Source organism: Callithrix jacchus, chromosome 9 (genome assembly GCF_049354715.1).
Source record: "Callithrix jacchus isolate 240 chromosome 9, calJac240_pri, whole genome shotgun sequence".
Lineage (NCBI taxonomy): Eukaryota > Metazoa > Chordata > Mammalia > Primates > Cebidae > Callithrix > Callithrix jacchus.
The window spans coordinates 105,775,667-105,801,541 of NC_133510.1; the positions used below are offsets into that span (position 1 = coordinate 105,775,667).

Here is a 25,875-nt window from a genome sequence, read left to right on the forward strand (position 1 = left end):
TCCCACTCTGCCTCATTTTTATCAGCATATAAACCTGTTCTACATCAGTGCTACATAGCAGGCTAGGCCATGAGGGGATAAGATTACACCACAGTGTATTTCAATGCATTGCTTCTTTCACTGGGATAGTCTTCCTGTGAAAAAGTAATGTCGATTGAACTAAGAATTTGATTCAGTGATGTTTTTGATTCACATTTGGTTCATGGACTGGCACAGATCTACAGAACTAGCCCAGATATCTGAACCACACTTTGAATTATACTGATTTGGATTCCCCATATTTAAAAACTCTCCCTTGGTCTCAGTTCCTTCCCAGGTATTTCTGATTTCTGAACTCACTCAAATATTTCACTAAAGAGTTTAAACCCATCATCCTGACTTCCTTGGCACACATTTGCCATTTAATCTATCGAGTCTGGCTTTTGTCCCTCTCCTTGGAACTTAATTTGCCTGAAGTTGTCAGCATTTCCACCATAATTTCTATCGGGATTTTGAAGTAGAGACCCATGCTTTTCCATGTTTTAACTCACTCCCTGCCCCCAAGTGAACCAATGAGACAAGGAGCTCTCCTTTAGTTCAGTCAGGTACTGAAAAGAAATTCTACAAATGAAAACATTCTAAGTAACATTCTATAGCTTATTGAATATGAACTGTACTTTATGAAAAGTACATATTGTGTATTCTTTCTGATCACTCCAGGTAAGGACTTTGACCCTGAACATAGGAAGTCCTAGTTCCAGTTTGACTCTTCCATGTACTAGCTGTGTGACCAAGCCTCTTAATTTATTTTTGACTCAATTTCCTAATCTACAAATAGTTCCTCCTCCAGAGGGTGATTGTAAGGCATGAATGATATTATATGCATGAAGCACTGATGAATATGAGAATGGACAGAACATTTAGGATCATAAGGATAATAGGCCAGTGTCAAGAGAAGGAGTCTAAAGAGACGCACAGGAGCTGAGTAACCTGTCACTATTCCATAGTCACAAGTCTCACTCTTGATTCATAGAAAATCTATTTAATAAATGAATTCATTATTGATGCATTGGCCTAAGTTAGAACTTGTGGAGGAATTTATCGCCATGACTAGAAACAATTGGAAATTATCAAAATATCACTCAATCACAAGACATTAGTTAACAAATTTCTACTATGTTCTCTTTATTACCATTTCCATAATGTTCTATTCATTTTCATGGATTATACCAGTAGATTAGTATATTTGTGGAGCTAAACATTTACATGGGAAAGAAACCTAATGGTACTTCTACAGTAAGTGGGTAGAGCCAAAGACACACCAATGCCCATCAACATTAGAGGGGTCAGGGAGAACTTAAGAAGATGGGGGACACTGTGGGTTGGCTTTTCATGTGATTTGTTTCTGAAAAAAAGACAAGAAAGCAGAGGTGTCATTTAAAATCTGAGGCTGGAAAGGAAGGGTAGATCTTGAATAACAGTTGAAGAACTTTGGCCTTGATCCTACAAGAAATGGGAAAGTAGATCAACATTTAATAACATAAGAACTATATAGAGGCAAAGAAACCTTGAATGTCTGGAAAATACCTCATTCAGCTCAGCCTTCACCTGGAACCAAGGAGAAAGCCTAGGTTCAGAGAGATGTTCAAGAGACTAGTCAATCCATGACAAAGGCAAGAATTCAACTCAGGTTTCACTGCCTGTGCAGTATTCTCTCCAATATGTCATCTTTGTGCAAGGACAACCATCCATGACTCATTGTATAAATTATAAACCAAAAAAGTATTATGTCTTTTATTCTCTCTCCTAACCTGAGAATAAACCATGATTACGCAGTGCACACTTAATGGTGCCAGATTTTAATATCAACATCAGATGGTCTAAGAGAAGTAAGTCCAGTATTCTAATCAGCATACTGATCAGAATAGGAGTTGTTAATGCAGTCTCGCTTTTCTGATAGCCAGAAATCAAACTGTACCTGCCTTCCTTTCTCATTGCTCCACTTTCCCTTCCAAGTTTTCTTTTTTCCCTCATCCCTCATTCACTCAAAAGGTCTTAATGCCAGGCCTTGCCCACATCATGTCTGATCCTTGTGACTAGGTGCTGGCTTACTACCAGCCAAGTGTTTTTTCAAGAAACTAGAATTTATTAGGCCCTAATTGGAATATATATATTTTTTACAATTCACATCTTGAAATAAAATTTAAACTTTTGCTCATGTGTTGAGAGAAGCAAAAAAATAAATTGATGGTGAAATTGTTGTCTTTCCATATGGCCCAGGAACCAAATGGGAGTATGATTTGCCTGAACTAAGAGGTGATGACTGGGCTGACAGTTTCATCAGGCTGAATACTGGGTAGTGTTCTGTGTTCTGTCTAGGATGCAAGATATGTTTCTCCAGAGATTATTTACTGGAAACAGAATTACCTCACTGTACTGAACTCTTGGATGTGCCTTTGTTTGCACATAGATAATATAAAAGTGGATTAACGGAATGACAGTAGAAACTTTGACATACATTTGGACTCTATAATCACTTTATTCAATTTTATTCAAGACGTATCAAAGTCAGCTTTGCAGTGTTTTAGTCATTGGGGGAAATAAAGACTCTGCATTCTTGAATTGTTTTATGCCTAGAAGTTGCAATGTATATTAGCTTAAAAAAGGCTCCAAGAAGTCCTGCAGTAAATAAACAGGTTCACTAGCTATTGCTCAAAACTTATTTGATCATGAAATTCTTTCTTTTTCCCCTAAGAAATTCCTGGTCTAGCAATTTTAGATTTATCAGCAAGACAGTGTGTGTACAAAAACCAAAAGAATAATTACCTGTGAGCACTGGGTAAATTCCTTATCTGCAAACATGAGACTATGATCTAATAGTTCATGACAGCAGCCTCTAGAGAAGAAAAACAAGAGGTGATAAATATGATTCATAGTCATATAGGAAAGGCCACAGGAAGGCGCATCTATGCAAAAAGTTAAACATGATGCGTGCTTTGACATTCAGAAATTATTCCAGAGTATCTCACTTTCCAGCTCATTAAAATAATGTTATCTCAGAAAGTCTAGCTACTCAGAAAATGTATTCCTATATAAAGCAAATATTACTACATTTGTACAAATAAGTTTTAATAGCATAAAAGATTCATGGTAGAAGCACTAAATCCATGCATATTCCCTGTAATATCAAAAATCCTATTTACTCACCTGTGTCATTGTCATCAATATAGTCCTTTAACATATTTTTGTAGTTGAATTACTCAGCTATTCATATTTTTAAAAATATTTTTATTTTTATACAATTCTGATCTTATTTTCAATTTACAGATAAGAAAATAAAATAAAAACTGAGAGAGACTTAGTGGAGGTTGTGATGTGCCACCCAGATTCCCCTTAGGATCAGAGCTCTCCTTCGCCCAGTCAGAATGGGAGGCTGCTAATGGATCTCAGTTTATTTCTCTTTCCAGGAGTTGCCCTCTGCCAAAGATAGTTGCCTTACCCAAGTTCAGGCACCCTCCCTGAAGCAGCTCACATCTACCGATTTGCCAGTAAAAGGGTACAAAACTTAGTTCCCTTGCCTGGATTCAGGACATCCCTGAAGAACCATGCTATCCCAGCTTCATAATTCATTGTGGGATCACCTGAATCTTCTGTTGCAACTTCATTGCAGAGTTCATCTTTTGCCTCTTTCTAGTTCTACTTTCCTTTCTCCAACATAGGTGTGAATCCCCAGGGTCTGCCCCCACTCTCCCAGTAAATATCATGCATGCAAATCTCTGCCTCATGGCCTGGTTCCTGGGGAAATCCAAACTAATGACTTGAAGTAACTTGACTCAAGTCATCCTACTAGCAGTTAATAGAAACAGAACTTGAAGGCAAATTGCATGTTCTCTCCAGAGAACACCAATCTGCCACCTGTCAGGTGAATTTTGTGGGCCCCCTCCCACCAAAATTCAAATGTTAAAACCTAATCCCCAATGTGATAATAGTATTAGATGATGGGGACTTTGGAAGGTGATTAGGTCATGAGGGTTCCCCCCATGAGTGGAATTAGTGCGCTTTTAAAGGAGATCTGAGGGAGCTTGTTCACCCCTCCCACCATGTGAGGACACAGCTAGAAGGTGCCATCATTGAAGCAGAGCAAGACCTCACCAGACACTAAATCTGTCGGGCACCTTGATCTGGGACTTCCCAGCCTCAAGAACTGTGAACAATGATTTCTGTTGTTTAAAAATTACCTAGGCTAAGGTATCTTGTTATAAAAACCTGAATGGATTAAGATAGTCTATAAATGGATGTGACCTCTACAAACACATCTCCTGCCTTTAGGTACCTCATTGGTTGGCTTCAATCACGTTAGCCTCCTTTTCCTTCCACAGACATGTCCAGCACAATCCCATCTCAGGAATTTGCACCATTTCTTCACTCTGTCTGGAATTTCCTCCTCCAGATATTTATGACTGGCTCTAATCAGTTATAGCTCGGCTCCAGTATCATTGCCTCAGAGATGCTTCCCTGACCATTCAGTATAAAGTAATCCCTTGGTTCTAGTCTTTCTTCTCTACAATATGACTCTGCTGTATTCATCACAGCACTTACTACTCTGTGTTAGCCTGTTTATTTATTTGTATATTTGTCTCTTGTGTTCTCCCCCAGTGCTTGATCTCCAGAATAATGTAATCCCTGCATTATTAAAGCAGGGACTTTGTGAGTATTCTCAGTGCCTTGAATAGACTTCTCAAAGTGGTCCGTAGATACCGGATCAAATTACTTTCATAATAATACTAAGACATTAAATGCCTTTTTCACTGCGTTGACATTTGCAATGACTGTGTAAATATGCAACAGTAGGCAAAACTACTGACTCATTAGTACAAACCAAGCAGTGGCACCAAACTGCACAAGTGGTCATTGCATTCTTTTTCATGCACTTTCAGGAAAAAAAAAAAAAAAAAAAGTTTTGCTAAGGAATGCCCATAATGAAGCAGTAAAAATTATTGTTTTGAAAGTGGGATCACATTCTTTTTATGTGCCATGTGATAAATAGAAAAGCAAGCTTAAAATATGCCTCCCCATCACAAAGTATAATTGTCTCGAGGAAAAGCATTTGTGTGATTGATTGTGAGCTGAGCTAGCTACATTTTTCATGAAACACCATTGCTACTTGAAAGAATGACCACCAGTCAAGCAATGGTTACTTATATTTGCATATCTGGCAGACATTTCTTCAAATATAAAGAAAAAATATCACTTGATAAAATTCAGAATTTCAAGTGAACGTTAGAATTTTGGAAAACTTGTATCTGCTGCCATCGGTTTGGCAGCTTCCTAATACTTAAGAGACTTTTCTGTTGAAATTGATAGGTGATGTTAGCAAATGCCTGCTATTTTTGGATCTAGTCTATATAGTATAATGTAATGTATCAACTTTTAGACTATGTTAATCACTCAGTAAACCAATATTTTCCAAGTGCACAATGCATGAGGTTACAAAATTATTCATGGTTAAAGGATCTATTCCAAGCTCAAGATAGACCAGTGAATTTTAATATAAGAGCATGAAAAGTTTATTGATATGGTTTCAAATTCCGCCTTGCCACTGACTTTTAAGAACTTACAGCCACTTGGATTTTATTTTAGCATCAAAGAAGATGATCCACAATTATCTGAAAAGACTATTAAAATATTTTCCTCTTCTCAGCTATGTAACTATATGAGCCTGGATTTACTTCATATGCTTGAACCAGAACACGTATCACCCCAGGTTGGATGTAGAGTATGAGAATTCGGATTCCAGATGAAACCAGATACTAAAGAAATCTGCAAAAAAAATGTAAAACAATTTTACTCTTTTCACCATTTTTTGTTTTGAAAAATAAAGCAATTTTATATTCATAATTTATGTTTTTATTAATGCATAAAGTTAATTATTTTTAAATCAAACAATGAATATTTTAATTTCTAAATTAGTAAATTTTGATTAATACAATAATAAACACAGTACATAAACAACATTCTTTGAAGTCCTCAATAATTTTTTTTTAGTTTATTAAGAAAGTAAAAGAATAAAAGAATGGCTACTTTATAGGCAGAGCAGCCTCAATAACTTTTAAGAGTGTAACAGGATTCTGGAATCAAAAAGTTGGAGAACCATTGACCTAGAATCTGTGTTGGCATAGAGTTGGCATTCAAAAACTATTTATTGAATGATTTCAATGTTTATAAAAGGAAATAAATAATAGAAATTTACTCCCCATTAGATTATACATCACATGTCTGCACATTACAAATAAGACATTGTTGTTTCCATCCAGGTGAGTGAGTATACCTTCATGATGGCTAAAGTAGGTGGTTGTCAGAGAGTATCCATACCAAATTCGGTGGAGTTTTTTGTTTGTTTGTTTATGGGTGGTTTTTTTTTTTTTTTGGAGACAGAGTCTCACTCTGTCACCCAGGCTGGAGTGCAGTGGCGCAATCTTGGCTCACTGCAGCCTCCCTCTCCCAGGTTCAAGCAATTCTCTTGCCTCAGCCTCCCGAACAGCTAGGATTACAGGCATATGCCACCATGTGCAGCTATTTTTTGTATTTTTAGTAGTGACAGGGTTTCACCATGTTGGCCAGGCTGGTCTTAAACTCGTGACCTAAAATGATCTGCTCACCTTGGCCTCCCAAAGTGCCGGGATTACAGGCATGAGCCACTGCTCCTGGCCAATTTGATGGTCTCAAAAGGAAATCTTCATTTCCCACATGCAGCCAAAATCTCAGGTATTTTTAGAGTACAGGAAGTCTGTGGGCTTAAAATAAGTTCTTATAGGCTGGCCTGGCCCAGTATGTTCTTTACTTGTTGCCAAGGGGGCATTTAGAAGAAGGAAGAATTTCAGCACAGTCTTTGAAAGTTAATAAATTTATATTCATGCTCTACCTATCAGATTGCCTGAAGACATGAAGGGAAATGCTGTTTGAACAGGAAGTCTGTTTTGGAAGCCCAGACTTTTGAAGTCTGTCTTTCATGAAAATGTATAAAATCGAATTCATAGTCAGAGCACCAAGCTGACCCTCTTCCTCAAGCTCCCCTCTCAAGCCAGGGCATGATAAGCAGAGACAAGCAGAAAAACTGAGATTGCTGGGGACCCATTAGCCATGCCAGTGTTTCAAAGGGTAAAGTTAAGCAGCCTGGACGTGAGCATTCTGAACAGTAAAGCTGGGAGATGATGATGGGGCTTTCTGTAGAACATTTTCTAGAGCCAGCCCTGAGACTTTCAACAGCTTTAAAGCAAGCTTACTCAATTGGCTAGCCAGATTTTGAATAGCTCTGACTGGCTTTCATAAGAAAAGTATAGAAAGTTTGCTTCAAATTTTGTAACAAGAATACTTATATCTGAATTACAGCAACATCTTGATTAACTAGAACTGAGCAACAAGAGCTTTCAATTAGACACATTTATCCTATGTTTAAATTAAAAATTAAAGTGAGAAGAAAACCAAGTGGCATAAACAATGGAGTAAGGACAAAAGGACTACTTGCAGAGTGTCTCCAGGGTTAAACCTCCTTTCAGTTCAATCTTCTGTATTTTCAAAGTTCACTTGCACCCGATACAATAGTAACTATGGCTCCAAATGATGATTCAGAGGCATTGAAGATTCCAGTAACTCACCAATTCCTCATGCATTTTGGAAAATCACTGGACACGATTTATTATTTAAAAATTTGCATCATGTTGGAGAACTTGGATAACCTGGAAGCCTATGAAGTGTTACAGAGCTCGACTACAATCTACTGTAACATATTCCCCTGGTGTGACACACTCACACTGATAGCCACTATCAATTAACAGGTGGTTGCTTACTCATAGTAGCTAAAGTATTGAAGATGGATACAAAATTATTTTATTATAATAAAACAGAGAGATTTTTTTTTTTGAGACGGAGTTTCGCTCTTGTTACCCAGGCTGGAGTGCAATGGCGCGATCTCGGCTCACCACAACCTCTGCCTCCTGGGTTCAGGCAATTCTCCTGCCTCAGCCTCCTGAGTAGCTGGGATTACAGGCACACGCCACCGTGCCCAGATAATTTTTTGTATTTTTAGTAGAGACGGGTTTTCACCATGTTGACCAGGATGGTCTCGATCTCTTGACCTCGTGATCCACCCACCTCGGCCTCCCAAAGCGCTGGGATTACAGGCGTGAGCCACCGCCCCCGGCCCAGATAATTTTTTTAAATTTAAAATGTAACATGCCTTCCTTTTTTCCTTTTTCTTTTTTCTTTTTTTTTGAGATGGAGTTTCGCTGTTGTTACCCAGGCTGGAGTGCAATGGCGCGATCTTGGCTCACTGCAACCTCCGCCTCCTGGGTTCAGGCAATTCTCCTGCCTCAGCCTCCTGAGTAGCTGGGATTACAGGCATGCACCACCATACCCAGCTAATTTTTTGTATTTTTAGTAGAGATGGGGTTTCACCATGTTGACCAGGATGGTCTCGATCTCTTGACCTCATGATCCACCTGCCTCGGTCTCCCAAAGTGCTGGGATTACAGGCTTGAGCCACCGCGCCCGGCCCCTGTTTTCCTTTTTCTTTCTACATACTTGACTTTCACTTTACGGGCCCATTCATCCATTTACTGTGGGAGTTGGGCTATTATAAAGGAGTCCACCACTAAAGATGAGGGTGACATTAATAAAAAATAAGATTTCAGAACTAGAAAAAAGGTGTGAAACTTGAGTGTTTGTTCAGAGGAAGATTTTCTAATCTCTGTCTCTTTTTTAGCCTGGGTCATTCCCGGAAGACCTGGCTTTAAGACTTCTCCTGTAGGGAGGTGAGGATACCCCATCTATGTGACAGGAGCCTACCAGTTCATTATAGTACATGATGAAAAGAGATACAAAATGAAAGTTGTATCGCTCTTCCCATATACCCAGACATCAGCCTCAGGAAAAGAGAAAACAGGTACATCGTGTGTCTTCATATTCTCTTTTCTCATCTTCGGACTAGAGAAAGGAAAGTATATTAGAAAAGCAGAGATAACCTTGAAGGAAAAAAGCGGGTATTCTGTTTTTAAGTCACAGACTTCCCCTTGGGCTTGACAGGGCAGTGTTATCAGGCTGAAGGTGGCCCTGAATTGAGATTATCTGAAGTTGCCTTCTGTTCCCATTTAGGATAAAAGTGAAATTGAGAGCCAATAGGCTAGTGGTTGCTCTTATCTTTGGGTGATGGGTGTACTAGTCAGGGTTAGTGGAACCAAGGAAGCAAGACCATAGATATGAATAAATTTATTATGGAAACAAATATAAAGATCAAGAAGTCTAACAATCACTCTCTGCAGGCAGGAGAAAACCAGGAAAGCCATTGGTGTAAGTCAGTCCCACTCCAAAGGCCTGAGAACCAGAAGCTCTGACATTGAAGGGCACGGGAAGGGGGATGTCCCAGTTCAAGAAGAGACAGTAAATTCACCTTCCCTACACCTTTTAGTTTTACAAGGCCCTCAACAGTTTGGACACTGGGAGTCACCTTGGTGAGAGAGATCCTCTTTTCTCAGTCAGTAGCAACTCAGTTGCTAATCTTTTCTCTCTTCCAGAGATGTCCTCACAGATACATCCAGAAATAATGTTTTACCAATGGTATAGGTATTTCTTAGCTCAGTCAAACTGTCATAAAATTAACCATCATGGTGGGTAAAATGATCCTGTAGCAGAAGATAGGTGGGACATTTTACCAGGAGAAAAAGAGGAAGCCAGTGCTGAAATGGGAGGAATAGGCAATTCTCCCCGAGAGTACTGGCTAGGTCTAAAAATGGTTAGCATTAGAAGCCAGCAAGTGCCCAGCTTTCAGACAAAAAGAAACGTCACCCTGGAGATCAGGAATGCCAAAGATACCGTTCCCCAAAGTCTCTGAACTTGTCACCCTTCACAAGGTCACATGAGCCACATACCCCCACCCCATATACCCAGACGCCATCTTATAGAAGAATCAGGGAAGTGATCAGAACACTGAGCCACTGAGCACTGTCAAAAAGAACTATTTTAGTGATCAGATCTCACTAAAGTTTTAAAGTATGTAGCTAGGACTGAAAGTTATCCCTCCATCTGCTATCCAAAGGCAGATTAGAATTAGTTATAGATAAAATAATGAAATTGAATTTCCTCTGAACTTTCAAATTGTTGGGTGAGTAAGTTTGTGGCCAGCTACACATGAGAGTTCTATTGTGATTTCTGGATCTATGGCTATCCTGCCTCTGTGTAGATTAATAAATGCTCAAACTAAATTTAGGAAGGTATATTAGGCCAAAGTCAGAAACAGATGTAGACTAATCAGCAGATGGGAGGAACAAGACAAGTTATCATGAGACCCTTTCTTGACTTCTGAAATTTTTAAAAGATGAATTGTTCCTTCAGAAAAGAAAGTCCAATTGCAGCTGGAACTCAGACCATTAATTCACTGGCCTGGGACTTCTGAGACACCTTGGAGGAAGAGATGGGACTTCATAAGAAGTTCAGAAAGCACGTGGGTAGTAAGGCAGACACTGGGAGAAGTGTTTAAAAAGTCCATGGAAGGCAGGGTGGGAGAATGCTGGTTCCACAAGAGTTAGTTCAGCTAGTGCCACTTCCTCTCCTACGCCAGCAGGCAGGAGCCATTCAAGATGGTGGGGAGGGGAACATGGTGGATATTTGAGTTGAATTATCATCAATGCTTGCCATAACAAACCAGCTGCTCACTTCCAGCTGCATAGGACCCACTCATGATTTGGTCCTGCATAGGGACACTCATTGCCCCAGTGACAGAGCTCCTTGGGGACTCATGGAGTCTGTGTTGGGGGGAATCAAGCCTCTTTGGGGATTGCATTATGGCACCTAGTGGCAGAAGGTGAGATTTCATCAGTACCAAAGGTTACCAAGGCAGGATTTGAGGGCTTGGAGAGGGGAGAGAAAAACTGATTTGAGAGAGACCTGATCACAAACCCACTGGAAAAAAGGTGACACTTAGATATAAGTAAAAGTTATTAATGGGTATGTAAAACTTTACCAAGGAGAAAGTGAAATGGGGACAATAATAGACTTTGCTGTTTTGCTTTTCCCAGTATGTGCATGGCTCAGTATATCAATCTTCAGAGAATTGAGGAAAAATTAGGAATGCTGCAATTAGAATGCAAAAAAGCACATTAATAATTTTCAAAATTGATCCCTTTTATAATAGCCTCCCTCTTATTAATTTGCATAGCAATGTGCTTTCTGGAGTGCGGGAGGGACAGCATTGGAGTCTCAGCTGTGAATTATACACATCCTACAATGGAGCTCTATCTCACAGGGCTTTTTCTTGGCACATTTCAGGGCATCTGTCAAAAACATAAGTGATACCCACTATGTGTGCTTTGGCAGGAAAAAGATTGAGAACAACTGCTTTAAACCACAAACCTGTAGTGTGGATAATAAGCAGCTTGAAGGGGCACAGGGGGGCAGGGGAGCAGGGGAGCCTAAACCTGACCTGCATGATATTGGGCAAGTTTCTCTACCTCTCTGAGATTCAGTTCTCCCTTCTGTGGAGGGAGAAAATTGAAGGTGATTTCTACAGGAACTTTCAGAGAGAAGAATCGTGAACTCTCCCATGCTCCAGGACACAGGGTTGAGTCCCCTCACTAGCCTCCAAGGATACCCGACTAGACACGCCAGTGTGCAGAGTAGCCTCCAGGCCTGAGAAAGGCTGCAGTAGGGTTGTTGAGGACCGTCTGGGAGGCTGATCACTTTGCTGTGTGCCTCCATCCTCCCTTTTCTTCTCTGTTTTCTTATTACTTTCTTCCACCTCCCCACAAACACCACAAAATACTCAAGATGCTCCCCATTTTCAAAAAGTGCTTTCAATTAAGCTAATACCAGCAATTTATCCTTTGGTGGTCCCAAATCACCACCCCAAAAGAGGGGTCTGGTTGCCATTCGCTGCATACATTGCCCCACATAACAATATGCTTTTAGGCTCTGTTTGCTCTGTCAACACATACCCTCTGCTGCCTCTCACCAAGCCCCTAATCTCCTCATATCCTCTTCCTGGTGAACTTTGTCCATCCTTTAAGACACGTCTCGCATAAATGCCACCCTTCCTGTTACAGGCTTTGAAGCCTTGACTCCCAGGCAGAGTTATTTGCTCCTCCTCTTGGTTCTGGCAGCATTTACCAGCTTGCCAATCCCACACAGCTCCCTTAACAGTGGCCAGGTCTTTGCCTGGTTGACTTCTAGAGAATCCTCCTTGCACACATTATCTCCCCAGTGAGGCCTTCCTTGAGCAGCGCAGGCTTCGAGTCTCCCTCCTGTTATTCACTGACCCTGTGTTAATTTCTTCATAGCACCTGTGACCCTGCAGTTTTTGTATTGGTATATTTGCTTCATGTTTATTGTCTATGTCTCCCCATGAGAGAGGAAGCTTGTCTCATTCTATGCAGTTTTGCTGTCACCTAGAACAGAGCCTGGTACACTGTCAGGGCTGATAACTATTGTCAGATAAACAAATCTTGTGTGTTCCTTAAGAGCTTCACATGAGCTCTCTCTCTCTCTCTCTGTCTGTCTCCCCTTGTACTCATATTCAGCTGTGTTCTCCACACTAGTCAGGGACTTGGTATATATCAGATATCTGATGAGGGAATAAGTGAATGAAGAGTAAGACTGCTTTCTACTTATATTATTAAGAAAAGTTTGGTCCAATTTTAAGCATTTGTGAGTGGTTGGAGAAGGAGCTATTCGAATGTCCCTGAAAATGTTTACCAAGAGACTGCCACCTGCTCTTCCTGTGGGTAGTGCAGGTCGCTTGGGGCTAGGAGTCGTACTTGAAATACATAAGGACTGCTATGGCAGCTTCCGCTCATGACTCTGATGTCAGCAGGAGACTCAAGTGGCTCTTAGGGTCAGGCATCAACTCTTCAATGTCCGGATTCTAGAATGTTCCAGGGGCTCCAGGAGAGTGTCTGGGGTTCTAAGGCATTGTGCAGGAACTTCAGAGCAGCTGCTTTTACCAAGATATGCAGACATATTTAAATATTTTCATAATTGCTACATCTCCATCCTGGCTCTTGGCTGAATCTTAGCCTGGCCTGGTGCCCTTGCAGGGAAGAGGGCCTTCTTGGGAGAGTGTTCACAGACACAGCCTGTGCGGTTCAGCCCTGTAGGGATGCGCAGCAAGAGCAATTAATTTAGCAAAGCACAGGGCAGTTAGGAATGGGGAGACCACAGACAGCCCCTGCACTTACAGCCCAGGGGACTGCTTAATGGAATGAGGGGTATTTGAGGTACTGGGTGCTCTGGAGGACCTGAAAAGCAAGGCTGGCAGGGAAGTTTCCAGCTGACAGCAGCCCTGCAGCTAAAAGTCTGTTCTGTCTGCCTGTAGAGAAGAGAATGAGCTGGACCTCTGACACAGAGTCCCAGGCGGGACTATTGTGGGATCTACCACCACACTCCCAGATCCACTGAAACAACCCTTCACTGTGAAGGTGGATTTGAAGGTCAAGGGAGAAAAAAGGGTATACCTGGCTACTGGGTGGCAGAGTTTCTACTGGTCTCCAGATCTTCAGGGTAAAGATGGAAAGCACAGCCTCTGCAATCACCTAGAACTTGGCCTGCAATTTGGTTCTGCTACATGGTCACCATGTGTCACTGAGCAATCATTTTATCTCTCTGAGCCTCAGTCTCCTTGTCTGTAGAATGAGAGCAGTTGTATCTGCCTCAAGTCATGCTTGACATTCCCTAAACACAATGCCTGGTACACCATAAAGACCCAGAGAATGTGTATTATCACTAATATGACTACTATTATTATGTCCTTTCCAGTTTGAGTATACTTTGATTGGCTTAATCTGAATGCTGAATTTATTCAATGAGACCTCGAACCTAAATATGTGTCTCTTGATCCTCTGATTCCTATTTCTACTTCAGCTACACATAGCCTTGCTACCAAATTTCCAAAAGAATGGCTGACTTGACCAGGGTCACCCACTCTTACCTAGAGTTCATAGATCTTTAACGTAGTGCTTTGAGAAAAGATTACTCCTTTCAGCAGTTTTCTAATGAAGTAGAATGTTAGCCAGAAAAACTGTCTGGTCAGAGTCTTGATGACAAATCTGACGATCCTTTCCCATTTTGGTGAAGCATGGGCTGGGGAATGCAGTCGAGTTGTGATGATTTTGAATCTACACTGCTGAGGTGTAGGTACTCTGAACATAAAATCTTCCCATCCTACCGACATTCTACTGAACTCGTACCCTATAGATGGGATCCCAGAAACAACATTTGATAAACATTGTTTGGTAAGCATTGTGTGTCAAACCCTGATACCAGCTGGTTCCTTGCCTTTCTTTTTTCTTTAGGCTAAAAGTGAAAAAAAAAAGAAGAAGAAAAGAAAAAAAGATATATAGTTAGCTAAGGGCTATTTATTGCTCATTGGACTTTAGTTACTTGAGGTATGCCATCTTTCAAACCAGACACAGCACCGCTTGCCTCCCAATTAACCTGAAAGAAGGAAAGAGATTCTGTTTTTTTCCCACTTGATTTCCAACATGTGTTGGCCTGAGTTTCAGTGGTTCGTGAACTATACCCTCTGTGCCTGTACCCTAGGCTCTGGGTGAGAGATTCTGGAATCCACCGAAAACAGCATTTTTTGGTCCTAGCTAACAAGAAGGTGAATGTTTCTGTTGTTCAATTGTGCAATTTTCCGTATTGCTGAAAAAGGCTCATCCTGCTTGCCAGTGAGGATGTCTGTGGATTGATATTTAATGAGAGATGCTAGAAGAAAAGAAGGGAAGAGGTGAGGCATCAGGAGGTGAGGAGGGCACCGTGTATGAAGGGAGAATGGTATCTCATGGGCAGCCCCAACAGGCGTGCTTGGCTGAAGAGAGCTTGCAGTGCAAGCACAAAGCACGAGGTTTCACTCTTGGCCTAAGAAAATCTTTGCAGGGGCCTAAATAAAACTTTTTAACTTAAAAAACTTGTAATGAGCAGTAATGAGTTCCAGCTGTGTAGCAAAGCAAATTCCCAATTCCAAATAGCTTCCCTAGAAAGAAACAATCACGTCTGTCCCTTCCTCCTTAACTCGTTCATCACTGGGGAAGAGACACACTCAAGCCTGTTCCTGGGTGCCCAGGAGGTGGGACAGGTGAAGTGACCTTTGCAGAGTGGGCCCGGAGCATGTTGTGGTCTTCCCTGCTTGATCAGATCTCTGAGATAGGTCAAGGTTCTGCTGTCACTGCTTCTCCCAATGCTCTCTATGACAGCCATCATCTAAATCAGGGATTGGTAAACTGGAGCCCACTGGCCAAGTCTAGCCTGCTGACTTTTGCCCGTTTTTGTAAATGAAGAGTTTTTGGCACACAATCACACTTATTCAATCATATATCGTCTATGGCTGCTTTCCTGCTATGATGGCAGAGTCATTGTGATAAAGAGACTTTGGCCCACAAAGCCCAAAATATTTACTACCTGGCCCTCTACAGAAAAGGTTTGTACAGCTCTGACGTAAATAAAATTCAAGGTCACATGAGGCTTGCCTATCCCCATCAGTATTGAGGCTTTGGTATTTTTTCACTGTAGAACTTGGTGAACAACAAATACCTTCAGAGATCATAGAGCCCAAGCCGTTTCATATAGGAAACTGAGGTGTACAAAGTGATTTGCCCTGAGTTAAGTTAATGGTAGAGCTGAGGTTTGTATCATGTCCCCCTGACTCCCAGGTCAGTACCATTTCCACCATATGAGCTGCTTCTCAAACAAGGAAGCTAATCTCCCCTGAAAATGGACCAACGTGACAGATCTTTGCTTTCCATGATCAATAGCAAAATACCTACAGTGAACTGGATTTTAGAAGGAAAATTTTATTAAGATCTTTTTGCTATGTATTAGAAATTCTCTAGTGTTGGCTAAAACATGTTCTGTAACTTATGTGTATGTAATGATCTGGTATTTTCATGGTTGAATGTTTGTATCTAATGATTAAACAATTAACTGATTAATTAACCCAGGACAGAGCCAAAAAAAAAAAAAGTACTCCCTGCTCATTTGATCAGACCCTATGAACAGTGGCAAGAACTTGCATGGTAATTTTAAGGGCTTTTGCACTTATGTACAGAATAAGTTAGGTTTTCAATTAAGTTTTAATTAGATTTCTTCTAATAATGTCCCAAGGATACTTTTTTGGCTCTGGCCGAATAGATCAAAAGTTCCAAGAGGGCAAGTAACAGACATTTGGAAATCTGTGTATTCTTTCCAGCTTTTCTGGAACTTTAGCAACACGATAACACAATTGCATAAACTCGCAATGAACTGAAATTGATCTACACTGGAGCTCAAATAACTGAAATTTAGTTTTGGGGTTACTCTTCCCATCACTCAAGTTTCAGAGAAAAGAGCCTCATAGCAACAAAACAAGTACATGAAAATTAGTTTAAAAATTGACAAAGCAACTTCTGGAAAATGTCTCTGGAGTCAGCACAGACATGGGATGGGGAAGATGAGTAATTTCCTGGGGTCCCCATAGTTTGTTAGGTATATGCCCCTTGGGGGACTGGGCAATGGATTCCGGGAAGCAGCCAGAGGGAAAGGCGGAGTCACCAGCTGGAGCTAAAAAAGACCAAAGCTCAATGTTCTTATAGCCAGCCCTGAACCAAACCACCTCCAGGCTCTGAGGCTTGCCTGGCTCATACGCTTGCACTCATTCAGCCTTTGTCCCCGCTCCAGCCCCAAGGCTGAGCATCTGCCAAACTGACCTTCTCAGGGTTCTCCCAAAAATGCCCATGAAGACGAGAGTAGCGTGTTCTAAGTAGCTGAATTCTGTGGGTTCAAGTGCTAGGTTTGTTCTTTATCAGCTGTACAAACTTGAGCAAGTTACTGAATCTCTCTGTGCCTTTGTTTCTTCATCTACTAATGGGAATAATGATGGTGCCTGTCTCATAGGGTTCCTTTGAGGTTTAAATGAGTAAATTTGTGTCATGTGCTTAGGACACAGACTATTACTCCAGAATTTTGTACTTGCTACTCCTTCAGCCTGGAACACCCTCATGCTACCTCCTAAGAAGGAAAGGGACTTTCCCTGACTCTCTCCATCCTGTCAATCAGCTCCCATGCAAGGCTGGGTTATGAATCCTGCCTCTGGGTTCTCATGAAAGACTATGCTACCCGATAGCATTTTATCTACTCATCTGATTCTCGCATTAGCCTGAACTCCCTGAAATCAGGAATTTGGCCTTAAGCATCGCAGTGTTAGCATAATGTTTTGCACAGGCTATCACTCAAAGTCTAGTTTTTAATTTGATTATGTATAATACATGCATGCATAAATGAGTCACTATATAAATAAACTAATAAGTAAATGAATAAAAGCCAAATCACTCTCCATATCTTTCATCTAGCTGGATGCTGGATTGTGTCTATAACAAACACCCACCTATCTGGCTTTAAGTGGATCAGAAAAAAATTTTAAGTGCTTCCTTCCTCAAGATACTTTACATCCATCTCTTCCATCTCATCAATTCATTCCAGAATTATGACAATTATAAAAAATGTCATAATGAATTGATTTTGTTAGAATGAGGCATTTGACTCTCATCTTCTTAAAACTTTAAATAATAAGTATATAAATCTACAGTTCCTATCTTGTAAATGGAACCCCCAGGGATTTTGCACTATCCAACCTACAAAAAGATGGCGGCTCTGCCTGTGCTTCCTAGAGCAGGAAACCATGTTGATATATTTAAAATAAATGTTTATCTCTAAAATTCAGAAGTCAGATCATCCTGTGAACCAGCTACTTGGTCTTATTTCTGGGTATTTTGCTGTGAAGAACTGCAAGGCTAATGGCACACTGGGACTTACCATGGAATCAGTCCTTTCATTTGGTTCATCTATCCTCCTGAGTCATACCTGCTCTGGGACATCTGTCAGCTTTTCCTCCCAGCGGTGAGGTATACCATGAAAACAGCATGGACTAGAAGCCAAGAGATTTGGGTTTTATTTCCATTAGCTCTGCCACTGATCAGTTAGGTGATCTTGGGCAAATCTCTTAACTGATCTGAGACTTAGTTCCTCCTTAGAACTAAGTGTAAGATGACTTGAAGACCACAAGTTGTCTGCAAAACCAAAGTGCTATATTATCATTATGAATCATAAGAATAATAATTACCTTACTCTAATAATAACAGTGGCAATACTTCTAATAAACCTACCATAAATGTCACATTTTTAATTCATTGGAATATTCTATAAATTTGATGAGATACATTAGTTCATTAATAAGTTAGCAAGAATTTAATTATCTGACATAAGCCACCCTCAGAACAGAGAGCAAAATCCTAGGAAGGAGTGACACGTGGTAGGTTTTGATTCACGAGAAAGAGGTTAGGAACATGAGATGTCTCCATACCAGAAGAGAAGCAGGGGCATGATGGGAAGGACTTCTTGTCCTCAAAGTTTGGCACAAGGATTGTTTTCAACACATGATTCAGGGCTTTGGGTTGGCTTCTAATGAATTAAACAAAATTATGCTGTCCACTAGAGTTTACACATTGGCTTGTGAACCAAGCACTGTAGTGACCATATTGGCCTCAAAGGGTCAATCTTAACTTTGGTTGAAGGAGAGATGATCAGGAGGGAAATATTTAAACAGAACCTTTCCCCTTAAGATAGAAAGTCTCAAATTCTCATGAAACCTTGCCATATTTTGGGGTTCAGAGAAATGTAACCTTGTAATTAAGATATTTTGAGTGAAGATACTAGAATTGGGAACGCAGATAATGTAGCACAATAACATTCCTCCTGGAGGGAATGTTAAGGTAACTTGCCCAAAGTCATGCATCAAATTGGTGTGAGAGCCATAACCCCAACCAAGTCATCCCAAATGTATGGGTATTAACAAGCCGCATTACTCCAAATATCTGTACACCCTTAAGCCTTGACAAGAGCCTCTGCTGAACATCTGTATGCTTCACTAATGAAGGTTTTCTGGCTGCCCATATCTAGTTGCTCCCTTGTTGCCACAGGCCCTGAGGGCCCCAAGTTTTTATCTGAGGTTTCTTACTATACAATCAGGGTATAGAATTATGGACTAATAGGTATGGGGAGGCAGCCATAATGAAGACAATGAACGTGATGAGCTGAATGATGATGTTGGAAATTCCCCAGTGCTGAGTCTCTAGAACTGCTGCCAAATGTAGGACCAGGTGCAGAATTCTGGCTGACTCTCTTCCTTGTCCCTGTTCCCCATATATTCTTTGGAAGAGGCATGTCCCACTGAGCAGATGTTCCCTTTCCTATCTAGGTTCACTCTTCTACTTACTGGGGCTCATCACAATGCTAGATGTTTTGCTTTGTTTGAACCACATGCATTTATTTCTACCTATTTAATGCTCGCCCCTGAATCTCAGAGGCTGGAGCCAAGGATCTGCATTTCCCAGGATCCTCTGTCTCCAGGATTGTCTAAATGTGATTTAGTCTAAATATGATTTTCAGTCTGCCAGTGAGATGCAGTAGCATAAGATGTGGAAGGGGGAAGACAGACCAAAGCCATCATTTTCCTCTGGAAGGAATAGCATGTGATGCCATGCAGACATGCCTTTATAATGATTTCCTGAAATTTACCTGCCTCGGGCCTATGGATATAAGTTTCTGAGCTCTGCAGGATTGTCTAAATGTGATTTAGTCTAAATATGATTTTCAGTCTGCCAGTGAGATGCAGTAGCATAAGATGTGGAAGGGAAAGACAGACCAAAGCTATCATTTTCCTCTGGAAGGAATAGCATGGGATGCCATGCAGACATGCCTTTATAATGATCTCCTGAAACTTACCTGCCTCGGTGTTGGGGTCTGGCACGTCTGCCAGGGGGCTACCGACCTGCAGGAGTCCCCAAGACCACCAACGTAGATGTCTTGTTCAACCTGAGGGAGAGAGTGCGCGGAAGTGAAAGAATATAGAAAAGTGGAGTCTGGAGGTCTACTTGCAGTCAAGCAGCAACTTTATTTCTGTGGGTGACAGATTTTTACCTTTTTTCTTGTTACATTTACTTTAGCTCAGTTATCAGGGGCTTGTGATAACAGCTCACAAAGCAGTTTTAAGGGGGCGTGTGATAATAGCTTACAAAGCAGTTTAAGAGTTAATATATGTTTTTCAAAGATACACAGTGCAAACAAACAATGGTTCCCTTAAGGTGGCTTGTTAACTATGTTTTCCATCAGGAGGTAGAGAAAAGGCTCAGCTCCTGAGAAAATATGGGCAGGGGTCTTTTGCCCCTCTCAGGCATCTCAATTGCAGCAGGCCTATTGCTTACACAGAGACTAAAGGGGATATGAAGCAGTCAGCACAATGTCCTCATAAACTGCAGGCCCTTACTCTGCATTCTGTTTTTTGCCTCAGTAGCTTAGCCACTCTCTCCTCAACTCGACAGCCCTCGAGAGCAGGGAGAGAGAGCACATAGGTTCAACAGCCAAGATGGGGCGAGTCACGCTACTGTCTCAAGCCCTTGGTGTGAATGCTGCCACCTCAGGCCTATGGATATAAGTTTCTGAGCTCTGCAGAGCTTCATAAATGTTATGACTCTTGGCACCCCAGCTTAAAAGTTAATGCTAATCCCTCTAACTTGTGCTTTCAGCCTTTTCAGTGATTTTATAAGGACTTATTACTCAATGTTTAAATCCCCTTTTGCTTGACAGACCTAGCATGATTCTCTTATTGGCTGAACTGCCTGATTAAACCAGCCTGCCACTAACCAAGTGACTTTGCATCCTGGGCCTCCACACCCACTTATTGAGGACCCACAGAATTTCTCTGGTAGAGAAAGGTATCCAGGTACTGTTTACAGGCATGAGTTTATTAGGGGATACTTAGTTTCTGGTAGAAGGAATGCTGGTTGTATTTTCATTCCATTATGAAAGTGGATCCCATCTCACCTATAATCTCAAGAGAAGCTCATATATCTGCCATATGTGAGTGGAAACTCATTTGACCCTTTCATAATCAAATGAGTTTCTAGTCTTCCCTCTCATCTTCCAACTGGAACAAGAGACACACGCATTTGTGTTAAATTATTACCCTATTTAAATCCTTCCTTAGAAGGTCAGACACTTCTGGCAGGGGGTGGAAATTTGTTGTCAACCATTTCAACCTGTAAGAGTTATAGTGGCAATGCTGTCAGCACCCTACCCACACTCCTTCATCTTCACCACTTCAATGTGCCCCAGGTATTTCCAGCCATAGGTATCTGAATCACTTTACTGGAATGTTTCCTCCAAAGCCCAGAAAAGCCAAGTCTGCCTCTGTGTAAGGAAGCCTGGCTATGCCTGAAAATTAACACTCCTGAAACAAGCACTGTCAAGATGATGTATAAAGACACCAGCTCTCTTGCCCCTGGATGGGCTAACTCAGAATAGGTGGCATACTTTTCTTACCATTTTTCAGAGTTTCCACATAAGATTTTTCAACTCAGGTTGCCCATAGTGGTAGCTGGCTTAAGTTTGTGAGCCTTGATTTACTGTCTTTTCTTCCCAACCTCTGTTTCCAAATAGACCTCCTGCACTTGGATGCTTGCTCAGAGTCTGCTTCTGAGGAAAGTCAACCTCAGGTAGTTACTTTATCCAAGGCTTTTCTTTATGACAGGCACTTACACTCAGGGGAATGAGACAGCAGGGATTGTTATAGATGAAGATGAAAATAATTTCTGTAGTTAGAATTAAGAAGCAGCCTGTGTGTCAGGGGCTGTAGGTTGCTGCGTGGAGGTCCCAAGGAACTGAGGAAAAGCCAGGAAGAGAAGGAAGAAGGGTGAAGAGCATGAGATGTGTCTCCATGGCCATCACATATAAAGCTCTGAGCATAGAGCCTGACATGTAACAAGGGACCAAATGTGTTTGTAGCTCTTGTTGGGTATCTTCATTTTCTTCAGCACTTAGCCCTGGGGATCAGATCATTCATTCATCCTTTCATTCATTGATTCGGTAACATACTGACTCACTCGACAATGAAAATCATTTCTTCAATATATATGTTGTACTAATAACTGTGCTAGGTGCTGGGATGGAAAGACGAATAGGACACAGCTCTTGCCTTTAAGATGCTTCTAGTCAAAAGGCCCAGGATGGAAAGCACTCCTCCCCCTCAGTACCAAAGATCCTTCCCAACTCAGACCCACTTGCTTGGGGGCTTTGAAAGGGGTCTTTGCTTGGCTCCAGAAGAGGTCGGCTAGGGTCCACTACACACTGTATTTTGCTTATTTAAAGCAAACAAGTAATTATGTAATGGCAGGAAGCCTCATAAAATGGTTATTTCTATTCCCGGACTACTCTGGGGTTCCATCTAATTTATAAACATTGTTTTATGAAAAATTGAGATCATTCTTGGAAGCGCCCAGAGAGAATGACCTTTGCTTGTTTTGGTGCAGTGTTTGTGTGTGAGTGTGTACACGGCTATTGTTGCTAAGGAGGCGATGGCCAGCCATGGGTAATGGCTGTCTTTCCATTCTGCACATTTCCTTAGTCAGGGAGGGTGTAACTGACACCCCTTCCCACACCCAGCTCTCCCCAGAAAGACAGAAATGGAGTCAGACCATGGACTCAGCAGTCTAACTGAGTGCCTGGGAAAGGCTGGTTTTACTACTGATACAGTTAGGACAGGTTCCACCATGCCTGCAGGTGCTTTCAGACCCAGAAATGTTGAGGCACATGCCTCAGTGGTTTCTCAGGGGCTCCTCATCTAACTCTTTATGAGAGCCAGGCATTCATATTAAGTTCTGTCTCTAGGGATCTGCACCCAAGCTTAACATGGTGGGGAAATGTGCTTTACATGGGAGGCACAGAGAATCAGATTCCAGTGAATCTTAGGAGTACCTAGTCCCAGGAATAATTTGGCAAAAGATTGAAAAGCAAAAAGTTAGAGTCACTTTCCAACTCTTCCACTTAACTTGCTGTATTGCCCTGGACACATCACTTAACCTCTCTGTGCCCCCGGTTTTTCAAATAGTAAAAAACGCCTGCCTGTATCATATTTTATAAAATAAATCAACACATATTTGTAATGTATACACAATACATGGCAGGTAGCCCCTGATAGGCATTTGATTAGGCTATTTCCTTGGTATGAAATATCCTTTCCTCAAATATTTACCTAGATCCCCCCACTTCATTAAGTTTCTGCTTAAATGTCACCTCTGTCTAGAAGTCTTCCCTGCTCAGCCCCTTCTTAAAGAGCAGCCCTTTCTTTCTTTTTTTCTCTATCCCCTTCTCTGCTATCCTTTTATTCTTAGCACTTACCGTTACCTAAAATTATATCATGTATATCTTTTTATTTAACTGGTTTGTTTTTATTTTCTGTTTTCCCTAGCTAGGAGGTACATACCATGGAGGCAAAGATGGCTTTTCACCGTTGCGTTTAAAATGCACATGATGATGCCCAACACATAATAAGTACTCAATACATGTTAGTCAAATTGACTGATTATGTGTGCACTCTCCCAGAGTGTGTACTCTGAATTTCTAATTTAGCAATTGGAAATCCCAGATTAAGCTTAAATGTTCAAAAAAAATGCAACTATCAGTATTTGCCAGACTTGGTTAGGCTTGTGATCGAAACAATCCTCATTTTTCCTTAGTAGCCAGAGAGGTCACTTTTTTCTGTATGTTTCATCTCCTTCTCCGCACCTCTCCCCCACAGTTTTTCCTTAGCCCTGGACTGTTTTGGGAGTGAATCTTTTGACTCTGGGATCACTTTTTTTCTCTTTGTATGAACCTGAGGCACTGCAGTGGGGAGGCATCCTGCTGCAGCTCCTCGGAAAGCCTTTGGAGGAGGTTGTCATGGGCTACACAGCTCCACTGGGGCTTTGCTGGAGCCCTCACATCCATGAGGTAATTAATGTGACCCTCACACACAGCCAGAGCACACACCAGCTAATTTGGAGAGCAAATTCTGAAAAGGTTGGTGTAATTGGCCCCAGGGGTCCCTGGGTGGGGTTGGAAGGAGAAGACAGCCTTTTCACTGACTGGCATGGCTTAACTCTGCAAAAACAAGAATTGGCTAGTAGGAAGACAGTCACATACATGCATTAATTATCAATGTAGATGGTAACCCCACTGGCTCTATAAGACCACAGATGCTCCTCTAGGCGCTGTGCTGAATGAGAGGTAAAAATAAGAAAGCAGAAATGCATGGAGGTGAAGTGGCTTATCCAAAATCACACAGCATGTGAGTGGCACGGCTGGGACTGAAGCCTAGTTTGCCTCTCCCTGAGCTAGACTGGAAGCAAATTTAAGACAAGGACTGGGTCTAACTTGCTCATCCTAGATTCCTCAGCACCTAGGACAGTGCCTGGCACTGACAGATGTAGAACACTCCATCCACCATTTTGACCTAACATATAGAAAAAGAAGCCAGAGAAGCAGAGAGAACAAAATCTTGGGTGGCTTCCATGGTTATCCCTGAGCTTTCACCAAGCAAGCTTTTCCGTGTCTGTCCTCAGTGCTTCCTTCACTGTTGTCTCCTGTGTCTAGACTTTTTTACAGTTGTCTAGATTTCTAGACAGAGGTGACATTTGAGCAAAAGCTTAAATGAAGGGGAGGGGGGTGGATCTAGGCAATTCATCTCCACAGTTCTTCTAAGAGAGCTTTGGAATGTTTGCTCCAATGGCATTGGTGAGGAAAGAATCTAAGTATTATTGTTTCTCCATTTCAGGGTCATTAAAAAAAAAGAAAAAAGAAACCACTTTTGGACTTACTATATCCACATTGGGTCAACAGGTCAATGGATCCAATTAATCAACTCACTGAAAACAAATTGCCTAGCTGAACTGACTAGAGCCATGTAGCTAAATATATCAACAGAAAGAGGGAAAATGATAGCATTGTTGGGGCAAAATCTAGATGCCTGGATTTGAAGCCTAGAGGTTCTAATTCAGTAGACGTGAGGTCTGGCCTGTGAATCTGGATTTTAGCAAGCATCCTAATGAACCAGATGCAGGTGATTCAGGGCCTTTATATGACATTGGGTGCAAAAGCCTTCATGTGGGAAGTAAGAGATAAAAATTCTGTTGGGAAACGCCTCTATGTAGCTATGGGAACTTATCACTTGACCTTCTTGGACATGACTTTCTTAACTAGGCAATGAACACATCATGCAGGGCTTGCAAGCTGGCAGCTTGGTGACTTCATATGGCTTAAAGAGGGGTGTTTTAGTGCCATTTTGTTCGGCACTTCAGGCACTCTTTTTCTTGTATGGCCATAAAATCTATCAAGCATGTGAATGTCAACCCTATTTCACATTCCAAATTAAATATAATATAAATTAGTTACAAAATACTGCAGTTGGTTGGTTAGCATGTTACATTTTGTAGTTATCTAATTAAATGTTACTTTTGATTTTGTAATTTACCTTTTATGTTTTGGAACCAAAATTTTTTTTAAGGTTCAACCATTTCTAGAAGGTCTAAAAAAAACTTAGGTCCTAGATAACATCTTTAGTTTTTCTCAGAGTTGAAATTGCTCTAATTTGTTCATCTAAGAGAGTATTTTAACAGGCAATAAAACTAGTTAGGAGTTAGCTTGATGGGACTATAAGCAGCTTGGCCTCTAGGATCTTGTATACCATCCATTTCATTCCATCCAATTCTTATTACCTGTCTGACCCTGGACTTGTTGCCTATTATCTATCATGGGATCTACACTTAGAAGGTAGAGAGAAAAGAAAACACAAAGGAAGATATTTTGTGAACATATTGATCATGACCAATTACAAGACTAATTATGAAACAGAATGTTCAAGCCATTTTATTAAAATATAGGCAAAAATTGCGACTTCCTCTATAAAGAAAAGGAGTCAAATGTAAGTGAGTTTTCTCCAAAGGTTCTTTAAAAGACAGAATCCTGAGCAGAAGGTCTGCTACCCTACAGGGCTCCACTTTCCACTGT

At 41.2% G+C, this 25,875-nt stretch overlaps 1 long non-coding RNA gene across 1 annotated transcript in view; it reads right to left on the reverse strand.

The window, feature by feature from the left end:
- Positions 1 to 1,138: 1,138 nt before the first annotated feature.
- The window catches only part of LOC108593209 (uncharacterized), a 42,113-nt gene continuing 17,376 nt past the window's right edge, over positions 1,139 to 25,875 (reverse strand). Inside the window, exons 3-5 of the long non-coding RNA XR_001913622.5 lie at positions 5,598 to 5,799; positions 2,806 to 2,875; positions 1,139 to 1,384 (exon numbers count right to left, since the gene is read on the reverse strand). This is a non-coding gene — a long non-coding RNA (uncharacterized LOC108593209). The remainder of the gene's footprint in view (positions 1,385 to 2,805; positions 2,876 to 5,597; positions 5,800 to 25,875) is intronic.